This window comes from Dasypus novemcinctus, chromosome 2 (genome assembly GCF_030445035.2).
Source record: "Dasypus novemcinctus isolate mDasNov1 chromosome 2, mDasNov1.1.hap2, whole genome shotgun sequence".
In the NCBI taxonomy this organism is placed as follows: domain Eukaryota; kingdom Metazoa; phylum Chordata; class Mammalia; order Cingulata; family Dasypodidae; genus Dasypus; species Dasypus novemcinctus.
Genome location: NC_080674.1, coordinates 165017177 through 165026817, shown reverse-complemented (window position 1 = coordinate 165026817; position 9641 = coordinate 165017177). Strand labels below are relative to the sequence as shown.

Here is a 9641-nt window from a genome sequence, read left to right as displayed (position 1 = left end):
ATGCATTCTACTTTGCTCAAGGTCGGCACCAAAGAAGTTAATGAAAAGCCTCAAGTTTGGAGACAGGCATCTTAGTTCTGTAGTAGCAGAGAGAAGTCGGGTGTGCGCGGTATGGAGGGCCAGAACGCGAGAATTCTGAGAAGGAAGATGGCTTATTTTAACCGGCCAGACTCTGCGGACTCCTGTCCTGATAAAAACCGAGCCCCAAATAGAATTTTTGGGTCCCTTTTATACAGAGGAAATAAGAAGGGGGAGAGTCAAACGGTGCTTGTAAGTAAAAGGACTTTTTGTTAGTTTCTTCAAGTGTTTTATCTGAGTATTAGATAGGTTATTTCCTCCAAGTAAGCTTGACTTAACCTACATTTCCCATATTCCAGGTAAGCTTTTAGCACAAACCCCCCACATTCCAGGTAGACTAGACACATTTGGCTTGCAATATCCAAAGCCTATAGAGTTTATACTTCTCAATTGGCTTTCTAGGCATATTTAGATATAAAATAAGTTTGAATTTATGCACAGGCTATATTAGTTCTACATATAAACCTCAAGACTCGTGTTCCTTTCTCCGAGTGATTCTCATACAATGATTCTGTCTGTATGCCAGAGAAAAAAAGAGAGTTCACGTCCAGTTCCAGTTTTGCCTTGGGCCATCAGTTCCCTCTTCTGGTCTCAGTTTTTTTTTACCTGGAAAATGAGGAGAGTAACTGATATAGCCTGTGCATTAAAATCAAAATTATTTCCAAGAGTACCTAGTCTCCAAGATGGCCAAATAAGTAATAAAGGCCCTACAGTCTTTGAATGTTCAGAAGGGATGTGAGACTGAATGTGTATTCAGGGCTGCCTCCAGACAATGTGGAGCTATGCTAATCCAAACTGGCTTGGATGTGGAGAATATGTAACTCACCTGGAGGAAATAACCTATCTGATACTAAGATCTGAAGAACCTAACCAAAGGTCTGTTTACCATCACTGTTAGTCTTCCTAATCCTATATCCTCTGTATAAAAGGGTCTGGAAAAGGCTGTTCGGGGCTCGGTTTTTGTTAGGACAAGAGTCCGCCGAGCCCGGCCGGTCGAAATAAACCAACTTCCTTCTCAGTATTCTCTCGTGTCCTGGCCTTCGAAACCGCGCCTATCCGAATTTCTCCACTACATTTCTGGCGAGCCAGCCAGGAGGGCGCTGAGAAGGTCAGAGGCGGCAACAGTTGTTTGCCCCTACCGGACGTCTCCGGGGAGGCCGGGAGGGCCCGGGCGAAGCCCAGCCCTGGGCGCCCCTGGACACCCCATTTGAGTCCAGAAAGAGGTTGTGGTTTTCGCTGGAGCCCTTCCGGAGGAGCCGGGGACACCGGGAGGTTTGAGAGACCCTGAGAACGAAGCAAGGAGCTCCACACGTCGGATTGGTAAGACCCCCGGGGGCATAGTGCAGGGAAGGCCTAATTCTGAAATTAGGAGGGAGTCTGATCAACTCTCATAGAGGAGGCCCTAGTACTCCTGAGAATACAGGAGGAAGCCGTCTCCTCTTCAGGTCCGAGGAAAGGAAAGGGGGGTGGTTGTGTGCGTGTGCTTGTGGCGACTGAGTGAGACGCGGAAAATTGCTTCTGCGGCGCGAGTGCGGAGTCCCGATCCGCGGTTCCGTGGCGACCTCATACGATCAAGGGCGGTCTGGGGGGTCCCTGCAAAGGGACCCTCTTCCATATCGGGGGCTTATACCGATCCGCTAAGGTTAAGAGGCGCCTGAAAGTTCCCGCGAGGGACGCGGCCGGAGACGGACGAAGCGAAAGGCTTGAGTGACTGTTGTACACCGCCGGCACAGGGTGGAAATGGGAAACACACACAGTAAAACCCCGTTAGGATGTATGCTAGAAAACTTCCCCCGTGCATTCCAGGGAGAGATGTACGGCATAAGGTTTCAGCCAGGAAAGCTTAGGATGCTTTGTGAGTTAGAATGGCCAACTTTCGGCATGGGCTGGCCCCAGGAGGGCACTTTGGATCCCCGGATCATCCGTAAAGTCCACGAGGCAGTGACTGGAAATCCAGGGCATCCGGACCAATTCCCCTACATTGATGCTTGGGAAAACGCTGTGAGCCAAAACCCACCTTGGTTAAGGAAGTGCATGGCTAAGGAAGCTAGAATTTGCTTAATGCAGAAACCGAGGAGTGCCGTCCCAGGGACCAAACCAAACAATCACCGTGCAAAGGGCACAGAGGAAGTGCGTCCCAAGTCCAGTGCTAATCCGCCCATTTTGAAAGGGCCAGATGAATTTGAATTTCCACCGCCTTATGCGATGACTCCCGCCCCCGGCGGTACTAAGGAATGAAAATGAGCTAGTCTCCCTAAGCAGTGACCCACAGTCGTCATCCGCACAGGGAAGTGCGATATCCTCACCATCCCCGCCGCTGCTTTTGTCACCATCAGAGAGGGCACCTATACTATCCCCGCAGTTGCCTTTATTGCCATCTGCACCTGAGAGCCCTACGCCATCCCCACAGCAGCTTTTACCGTCTCCGCAGCGGTCTTTGGCACCTTCGGCAAGAAAAAATGCAGACCAGCTGCTTTTACAGCCAGTTGCCTCTGGCAACGCCGCAGCAGCGCTGCGGGTCGGTCAGGGAGGAGACGCTAAGAGATTACAGCTCGAACCACAGGGAGCCCCGGGGGCAGAGGGAGCAGGGGAAAAGGCTGCTTTCCAGTTCCCGCTCCGTGAAACCCGGGCCCCAATCTTTTACGATGCAGATGGCCAGGTTCAGGGAGGAAGCCGGACATTTATCTATCAGCCCTTTACTACGACAGATCTCTTTAACTGGAAAAGCCACACCCCACCATTTTCGGAGAAGCCTCAGGCCATGGCAGACCTTTTCCAGTCTATCATACAGACCCACAGACCCACGTGGGCTGATTGTAAACAACTTATAATGACTTTATTGAACTTTGAGGAGAGAATGCGGGTCACACAGGGAGCGCTAGCCTGGCTTAGAGAGCACCCACCTGAGGGAACTTTGGACAGTGATCAATATGCCCGCATGCAGTTCCCAGAAGAGGACCCCCTGTGGGATCCAAATAGTGCTGTCGGGCTCAACCGACTAGAGACATTCCATAGGGCATTAGTTGAAGGATTCAAGGCGGGGAGCCGCAAGGCAGTGAATATGGCAAAGACCAGTCAAATTCTACAGGCTCTAGATGAGAGTCCTGCTCAATTCTATGAGAGACTGTGTGAGGCGTTCCGTGTATACACGCCCTTTAACCCAGATGCTCCTGAGAGCCAAACAATGGTAAATGCAGCATTTGTTGCTCAGTCACAGGCTGACATTCGGAGAAAGCTGCAGAAATTAGATGGGTTTGCTGGAATGAATATCTCTCAGCTCATGGAAGTAGCTACTAAGGTTTATGTCAACCGTGATGAAGAAACAAAAAGGGAGGAAATTAGGAAGATGAGGAAAAAGGCAGATTTTCTGGCCGCAGCCATAGTGGAAAAGTCCATTCCTGTAACAAGGAAGGTAACTTGGCAAGCCCCAGCCCCAAGGAGAGGGAAAGGCCCACGTCTAGGGCGAAATCAGTGCGCATACTGCAAGGAGGATGGACATTGGAAGCGAGAGTGTCCTAGCTGGCCACTTGACCCGGCTGCCTCTGCAGCCAAAGCATTAGCCAGAAAGGCCAGTGGGGTATCACGACCCAAACGCTGCGACCGTAAAGGTTCAGAGAAGAAACCTGCAAATCAGATCATTGGGCTGGCAGGAATGGAGGACTCTGTTAGAGATTATTAGGACAGACCGGGCTCCTATTCCCTTGGCCCCGAGGAGCCTATGGTCGGAGTTCAAATTGGGGGCCGCACCATACAGATGATGGTTGACACTGGGGCTCAACATTCTGTAATGACCAAGCCAGTTGGGCCTCTATCAAAAAGGCAAGCCAATATCGTAGGGGCAACTGGCAAAAGTGCCCAACGGCCTTTCCTTCAAGCCAGGACCTGCAACATTGGGGGAAGGGAAGTCACTCACGAATTCCTCTATCTTCCGGAGTGCCCAGTCCCCCTCCTGGGTCGAGACCTGCTGTCAAAACTACAGGCTCAAATTACCTTTAGTGCCACAGGGCAATCCACACTGATCTTGGGGCCACAAGACCCTCTGAAGGTAGCGCTGACCCTTCCTCTGCAGGAGGAATGGAGACTGTTTTGCCTGAGTGAGACTGGCCAATCTATGGCCACACAGCTCCCCTTTGAAGATGTGCCTGAAGTATGGGCAGAGGGGAACCCGATGGGGATGGCACATGACATTCCTCCAGTTATTATTGAAATAAACCTACAGCCAGTCCAGTAAGCATAAGGCAGTATCCAGTTCCACGCGAAGCGCAAGAAAGGGTCCAGCTACATATTCAGAGATTGCTGAGTGAGGGCATATTGAAGCCGTGCCAGTCTCCGTGGAACACCCCTCTCTTCCCAGTTAAAAAGCCAGATGGAGATTACCGCCCAGTCCAGGACTTACGAGCAGTTAATTTGGCAGTAGTAGCCCTTCATTCTGCAGTTTCAAATCCTTATACTCTGCTCAGCTTAATACCAGCATCGGCAATCTATTTCTCATGCCTAGATCTTAAGGATGCTTTCTTCTGCATTAGGGTAGCACCAAGGAGTCAGCCGATTTTTGCCTTTACATGGGAAAATCCAAATTCAGGTGAAAGGCAGCAGCTGACATGGACGCGATTGCCTCAGGGATTTAAAAATGCACCCACTATTTTTGGACAAGCCCTGGCCAGTGATCTCAAATCCTTTAAGGCAGAAAGCCATAACTGTTTTCTTCTCCAGTATGTAGATGACCTCATTCTCGGAAGTTCCACCTATCAGGACTGTGCTGGTGGAACCCATGCTCTTTTAAAACATCTACAGCAGAAGGGCTATCGGGTGTCTAAGAAAAAGGCCCAAATCTGCCTACCTCAGGTCAAATACCTAGGTTACAAAATAACACAGGGGCGCCGTGAATTAGGACTTGAGAGAAAGGAAGCGATCTGTAGTCTTCCTGAGCCCAATTCTCGCCGGAAGCTGCGAGAGTTCCTTGGGGCAGCTGGATTCTGCCGCAATTGGATCCCCAATTTTGGGGTTCTCACGCGCCCTTTATATGAAGCCACAAAGGGGGGAGATAGGGATCCCCTGCTCTGGGAAAGCCCACAGAAAAATGCTTTCACTGCTCTCAAACAAGCTCTAATGGAAGCACCGAGTCTCGGACTCCCGGACCTCAGTAAGCCGTTCTACCTCTATGTTCACAACCGCCAAAGCATAGCAGTAGGAGTACTCACTCAATACCTCGGTTCCTGGCAAAGACCTGTAGCGTATTTATCTAAACAACTGGACACTGTAGCCCAGGGATGGCCTTCATGTTTGCAAGCTGTAGCGGCTGCAGCCGTGCTTACAGTAGAAGCTATAAAATTGACTCTTGGGCAGCCTATTATTGTCCGGGTTCCACATGCAGTAGTCACAATCTTAGAAGCCAAAGGAACACATTGGCTTACTAACAGCCGCCTGGTTAAATATCAGACTCTATTATGTGAAAACCCATCCATCCAGCTGGAACTTGTAAAAACCCTAAATCCAGCCACCCTGCTACCCGTAGAGCCAGGGGTTCCAGCCCATAACTGCCTGGAAACATTGCAAGAAGTATATTCCAGCAGGCCAGACCTTCAAGACCAGCCATTGGCAAATCCTGACATGGAGTTTTTTACAGATGGGAGTAGCTTTATGCAGGGCAGCAATCGATGAGCAGGATATGCTGTAGTAACATCTGAGACCACAGTAGAGGCACAGCGCCTCCCAAATAACACATCAGCACAAAAAGCTGAACTCATTGCCCTCACCCGAGCCTTGCAACTTGCAGCCGGAGTCAAGGTTAACATCTACACAGACTCCAAATATGCCTTTCTTACCCTGCATGCGCATGGAGCCTTGTATAAACAAAAGGGACTCATTAACTCGGGAGGCAAGAGCATTAAATACGGCACACAGATTCTGGAGCTACTAGATGCAGTTTGGGAGCCTGCCAAAGTAGCTGTAATGCACTGTAAGGGACACCAGACCAGCCACAGCCCCATTGCCCAGGGAAATCGGAGGGCAGACGCTGAAGCAAAAAGAGTGGCGCGGGAGGGATCCCTATCTGAAAACCTGGCCGCTGCTCTCATTCCTCAACCCCTTAATTATCAGAACATCCAGCATACACTGCCTGTCCTTGCCCCGCAGCCTCTGAGTCACCGAGAGCCACAATATACTCAAGCTGAGAGAGAGTGGATACTCTCTGAGGGCGGGACACAAGGGGAAAATGGATGGTGGACATTGCCTGATCACAGAATAGTTGTGCCACAAATATTAGCAGCAGCCGTAGTTCAAGACTACCATGAGAATACACACTTGGGAAAAACTCATCTTAAGGAAGTGTTAGAAAGATTCTTTTACATCCCAAGACTAGTCACTATCACCCATGCTGTATGCCAACGATGTGTGACATGTGCAAAGAATAACCCTCGTCAGGGGCCCACAACAGCCCCAGGGGTCCAGAGAATTGGTAGTATGCCCCTCGAAGATCTAGTAGTTGATTTCACTGAAATGCCACGATCTGGAGGCTATAAATATCTCCTAGTCCTTGTTTGCACGTTTTCTGGCTGGGTGGAAGCCTTCCCCACTCGAACAGAAAAAGCTGAAGAAGTAGCCAAGGTTCTCCTTAGGGAAATTATTCCTCGCTATGGGCTACCGCTCTCAATTGGCTCTGACAATGGACCAGCCTTTGTCTCTGAAATCACTCAAAAGATTGCAAAGGCACTGCGCATCCAATGGAAACTGCACACCGCTTACCATCCTCAGAGCTCAGGAAAGGTAGAGCGAATGAATCGTACAATAAAGACTTATATTGCCAAGATTTGCCAAGAAACTGGGTTAACATGGGTGCAAGTACTTCCAAGTGCTCTCCTCCAAATTCGAGCCAGCCCAAGCCGAAAACTAAGCCTAACTCCTTATGAGATCCTCTTTGGGAGGCCTCCTCCCTTAATCAGAAATATAGAGGGGGATCTTAGAGAAAGAGGGAACTTATCAATAGCTCAGCAGATGATAAGCTTAGGAAAAACCCTACATAACCTGCATCACTGGGTTCAAGAAAGGGCCCCCATTAGCTTAAGCAGCTCTGTACACTCGTACAAGCCAGGAGATGCAGTCTGGGTCAAGGACTGGAAGTCAGCTCCACTAACTCCTCGATGGCGAGGGCCCTATCTTGTCATTTTATCCACCCCCACTGCAGTTAAGGTGGCTGAAATCATCCCGTGGATTCACCATAGCCGAGTCAAGCGAGCTGCCTCAGAGTCCTGGACCTGTGTTCCAGATACCCACAGCCCAACCAAACTCATCTTGCGAAAAAGGGGAACGCCGAGCCCTGCTCCAGTCACACCCCAGAAGCTGACTGGTCTACGCACGGCTGAAGATTGAGGAGGGAACACCGAGCCCTGCTCCAGTCACACCCCGGAAGCTGACTGGTCTACGCACGGCCGAAGATTGAGGAGGGAACACCGAGCTCTGCTCCAATCACACCCGGAAGCTGATTGGTCTACGCACAGCCGAAGATTAGGAATCCGGTTTAATCTGTTGCAATGCCCCTTTGCCTGTTTTTCCTACTTCTAGCCCTAAACCTCCCCTGGTCCCAGGTCGACACCACAGAATGTGAGCCATGTATTCAAAAGGTGCGTACAGGGGCCCATGTCAACACCACATTAATATATCATAGTCATTACACCTGCAAGGGCCAGGTAACCACCTGTCAGTTTCAGGGAACCTCCTATAGTGTCTGTAATGAATCTGGCCAAATAACCTGCTATGATCCTAGACCCCCAACAGTCTCCCGTAAATGGGAAATAAGAGTGCTTAATCGAAATGGAAAGTTGCATTCCGAGAACTGCCACGAAACTGGTGTGGAACTTGTATGCTTGGTACAATAAAACCCTCCTTCTTCCTCATTCCCCTAACAGAAGGGAAAGAGCTAAGCCAGCCAGTGTATCAAAACATAAAGGAAAAAAGGGCTGTCATTACCTGGGGAGGTAAAGAATGGCCCCCTGAGCGTATAATCCAATACTATGGGCCAGCAACTTGGGCAGAGGATGGCATGTGGGGTTACCGAACCCCTATCTATATGTTAAACCGAATCATCCGCCTACAAGCGGTGGTAGAAATAATAACTAATGAAACTGCCCATGCACTGAACTTACTAGCCCAAGAGCAAACTAAATTCAGGAATGCCATCTATCAAAACCGTCTTGCCCTAGACTATCTCTTGGCAGCTGAAGGGGGAGTTTGTGGAAAATTCAATCTCTCTAACTGCTGCCTTGAATTAGATAACACTGGAAAGGTTATTGATGAAATTACAAGCAATATAGTAAAAATTGCTCATGTCCCAGTGCAAACCTGGAATGGCTGGAATATAAATAACCCCTTTGGAAGCTGGCAGTCAATAGTAAACAATTTCAAGCTTCTATTGGGAATAGTTGCCCTCTTCATAGGAGCATGCACCATCCTTCCATGCCTCCTTCCTTTCATCATAAGCAGAATGCGCACCCTAATAGATGGTGTAGTAAAAAGGCAAACAGCTGCCCATCTCATGGCTCTATATACATACCAGCCAGTCCAGAGGGACTCAGACAATAGTGATGCCGAAGTTTAATAACTTAAACTCGGCCTCAAAGGGGGGAATATGATATAGCCTGTGCATTAAAATCAAAATTATTTCCAAGAGTACCTAGTCTCCAAGATGGCCAAATAAGTAATAAAGGCCCTACAGTCTTTGAATGTTCAGAAGGGATGTGAGACTGAATGTGTATTCAGGGCTGCCTCCAGACAATGTGGAGCTATGCTAATCCAAACTGGCTTGGATGTGGAGAATATGTAACTCACCTGGAGGAAATAACCTATCTGATACTAAGATCTGAAGAACCTAACCAAAGGTCTGTTTACCATCACTGTTAGTCTTCCTAATCCTATATCCTCTGTATAAAAGGGTCTGGAAAAGGCTGTTCGGGGCTCGGTTTTTGTTAGGACAAGAGTCCGCCGAGCCCGGCCGGTCGAAATAAACCAACTTCCTTCTCAGTATTCTCTCGTGTCCTGGCCTTCGAAACCGCGCCTATCCGAATTTCTCCACTACATAACCTCAAAGTTCTCTCCTTGAGGGGATCAAATTCGACAGAGCTGGGAAGTGGAAGCAGCCTACTTAAAACAAAGGAAGCCTGAATGACAATGAATTCTGTTTAAATAGCATTCCCATTACAAACAACCGCTGGGAAAGAAACACACAGCCCCCAGAGAATAATGCAGTGGTGATGGTGGTGAACAGAAGGCAGGAAAAGAGGCAGGGAGCCATTTGGGGCTGGGGCTGAAATGACGGGAACAAATGAATCAGCACATTTGCGGCAACTCATTCTGTTTGCCCTGTTTCCCCCTGCCCTCCAAAGAATAGATCCATGACACATGTGAGGAATTTTTAAGACCATTTCTATTTACAATGATTTTTTGTTCGTGCTAGGCAAAAAAACCAGAGAGGCAGAGGATACTTGAGAATTTTTACAAAAAAAAAAGATGCTGTCAAGGGCCATAGTGTGTTGCTCATTCAAGGAAAATCTGTAAAGCAACAGAACATA

The 9641-nt window shown here is 48.9% G+C and overlaps 1 long non-coding RNA gene across 1 annotated transcript; it reads left to right on the top strand.

Moving 5' to 3' along the window:
* The first annotated feature begins 700 nt into the window (after positions 1-700).
* Positions 701-9096, top strand: LOC139437242 (uncharacterized). Its single transcript, XR_011646985.1, has 2 exons — positions 701-1398; positions 7262-9096. It is a non-coding gene; the product is annotated as an uncharacterized lncRNA (long non-coding RNA).
* Positions 9097-9641: the final 545 nt, after the last annotated feature.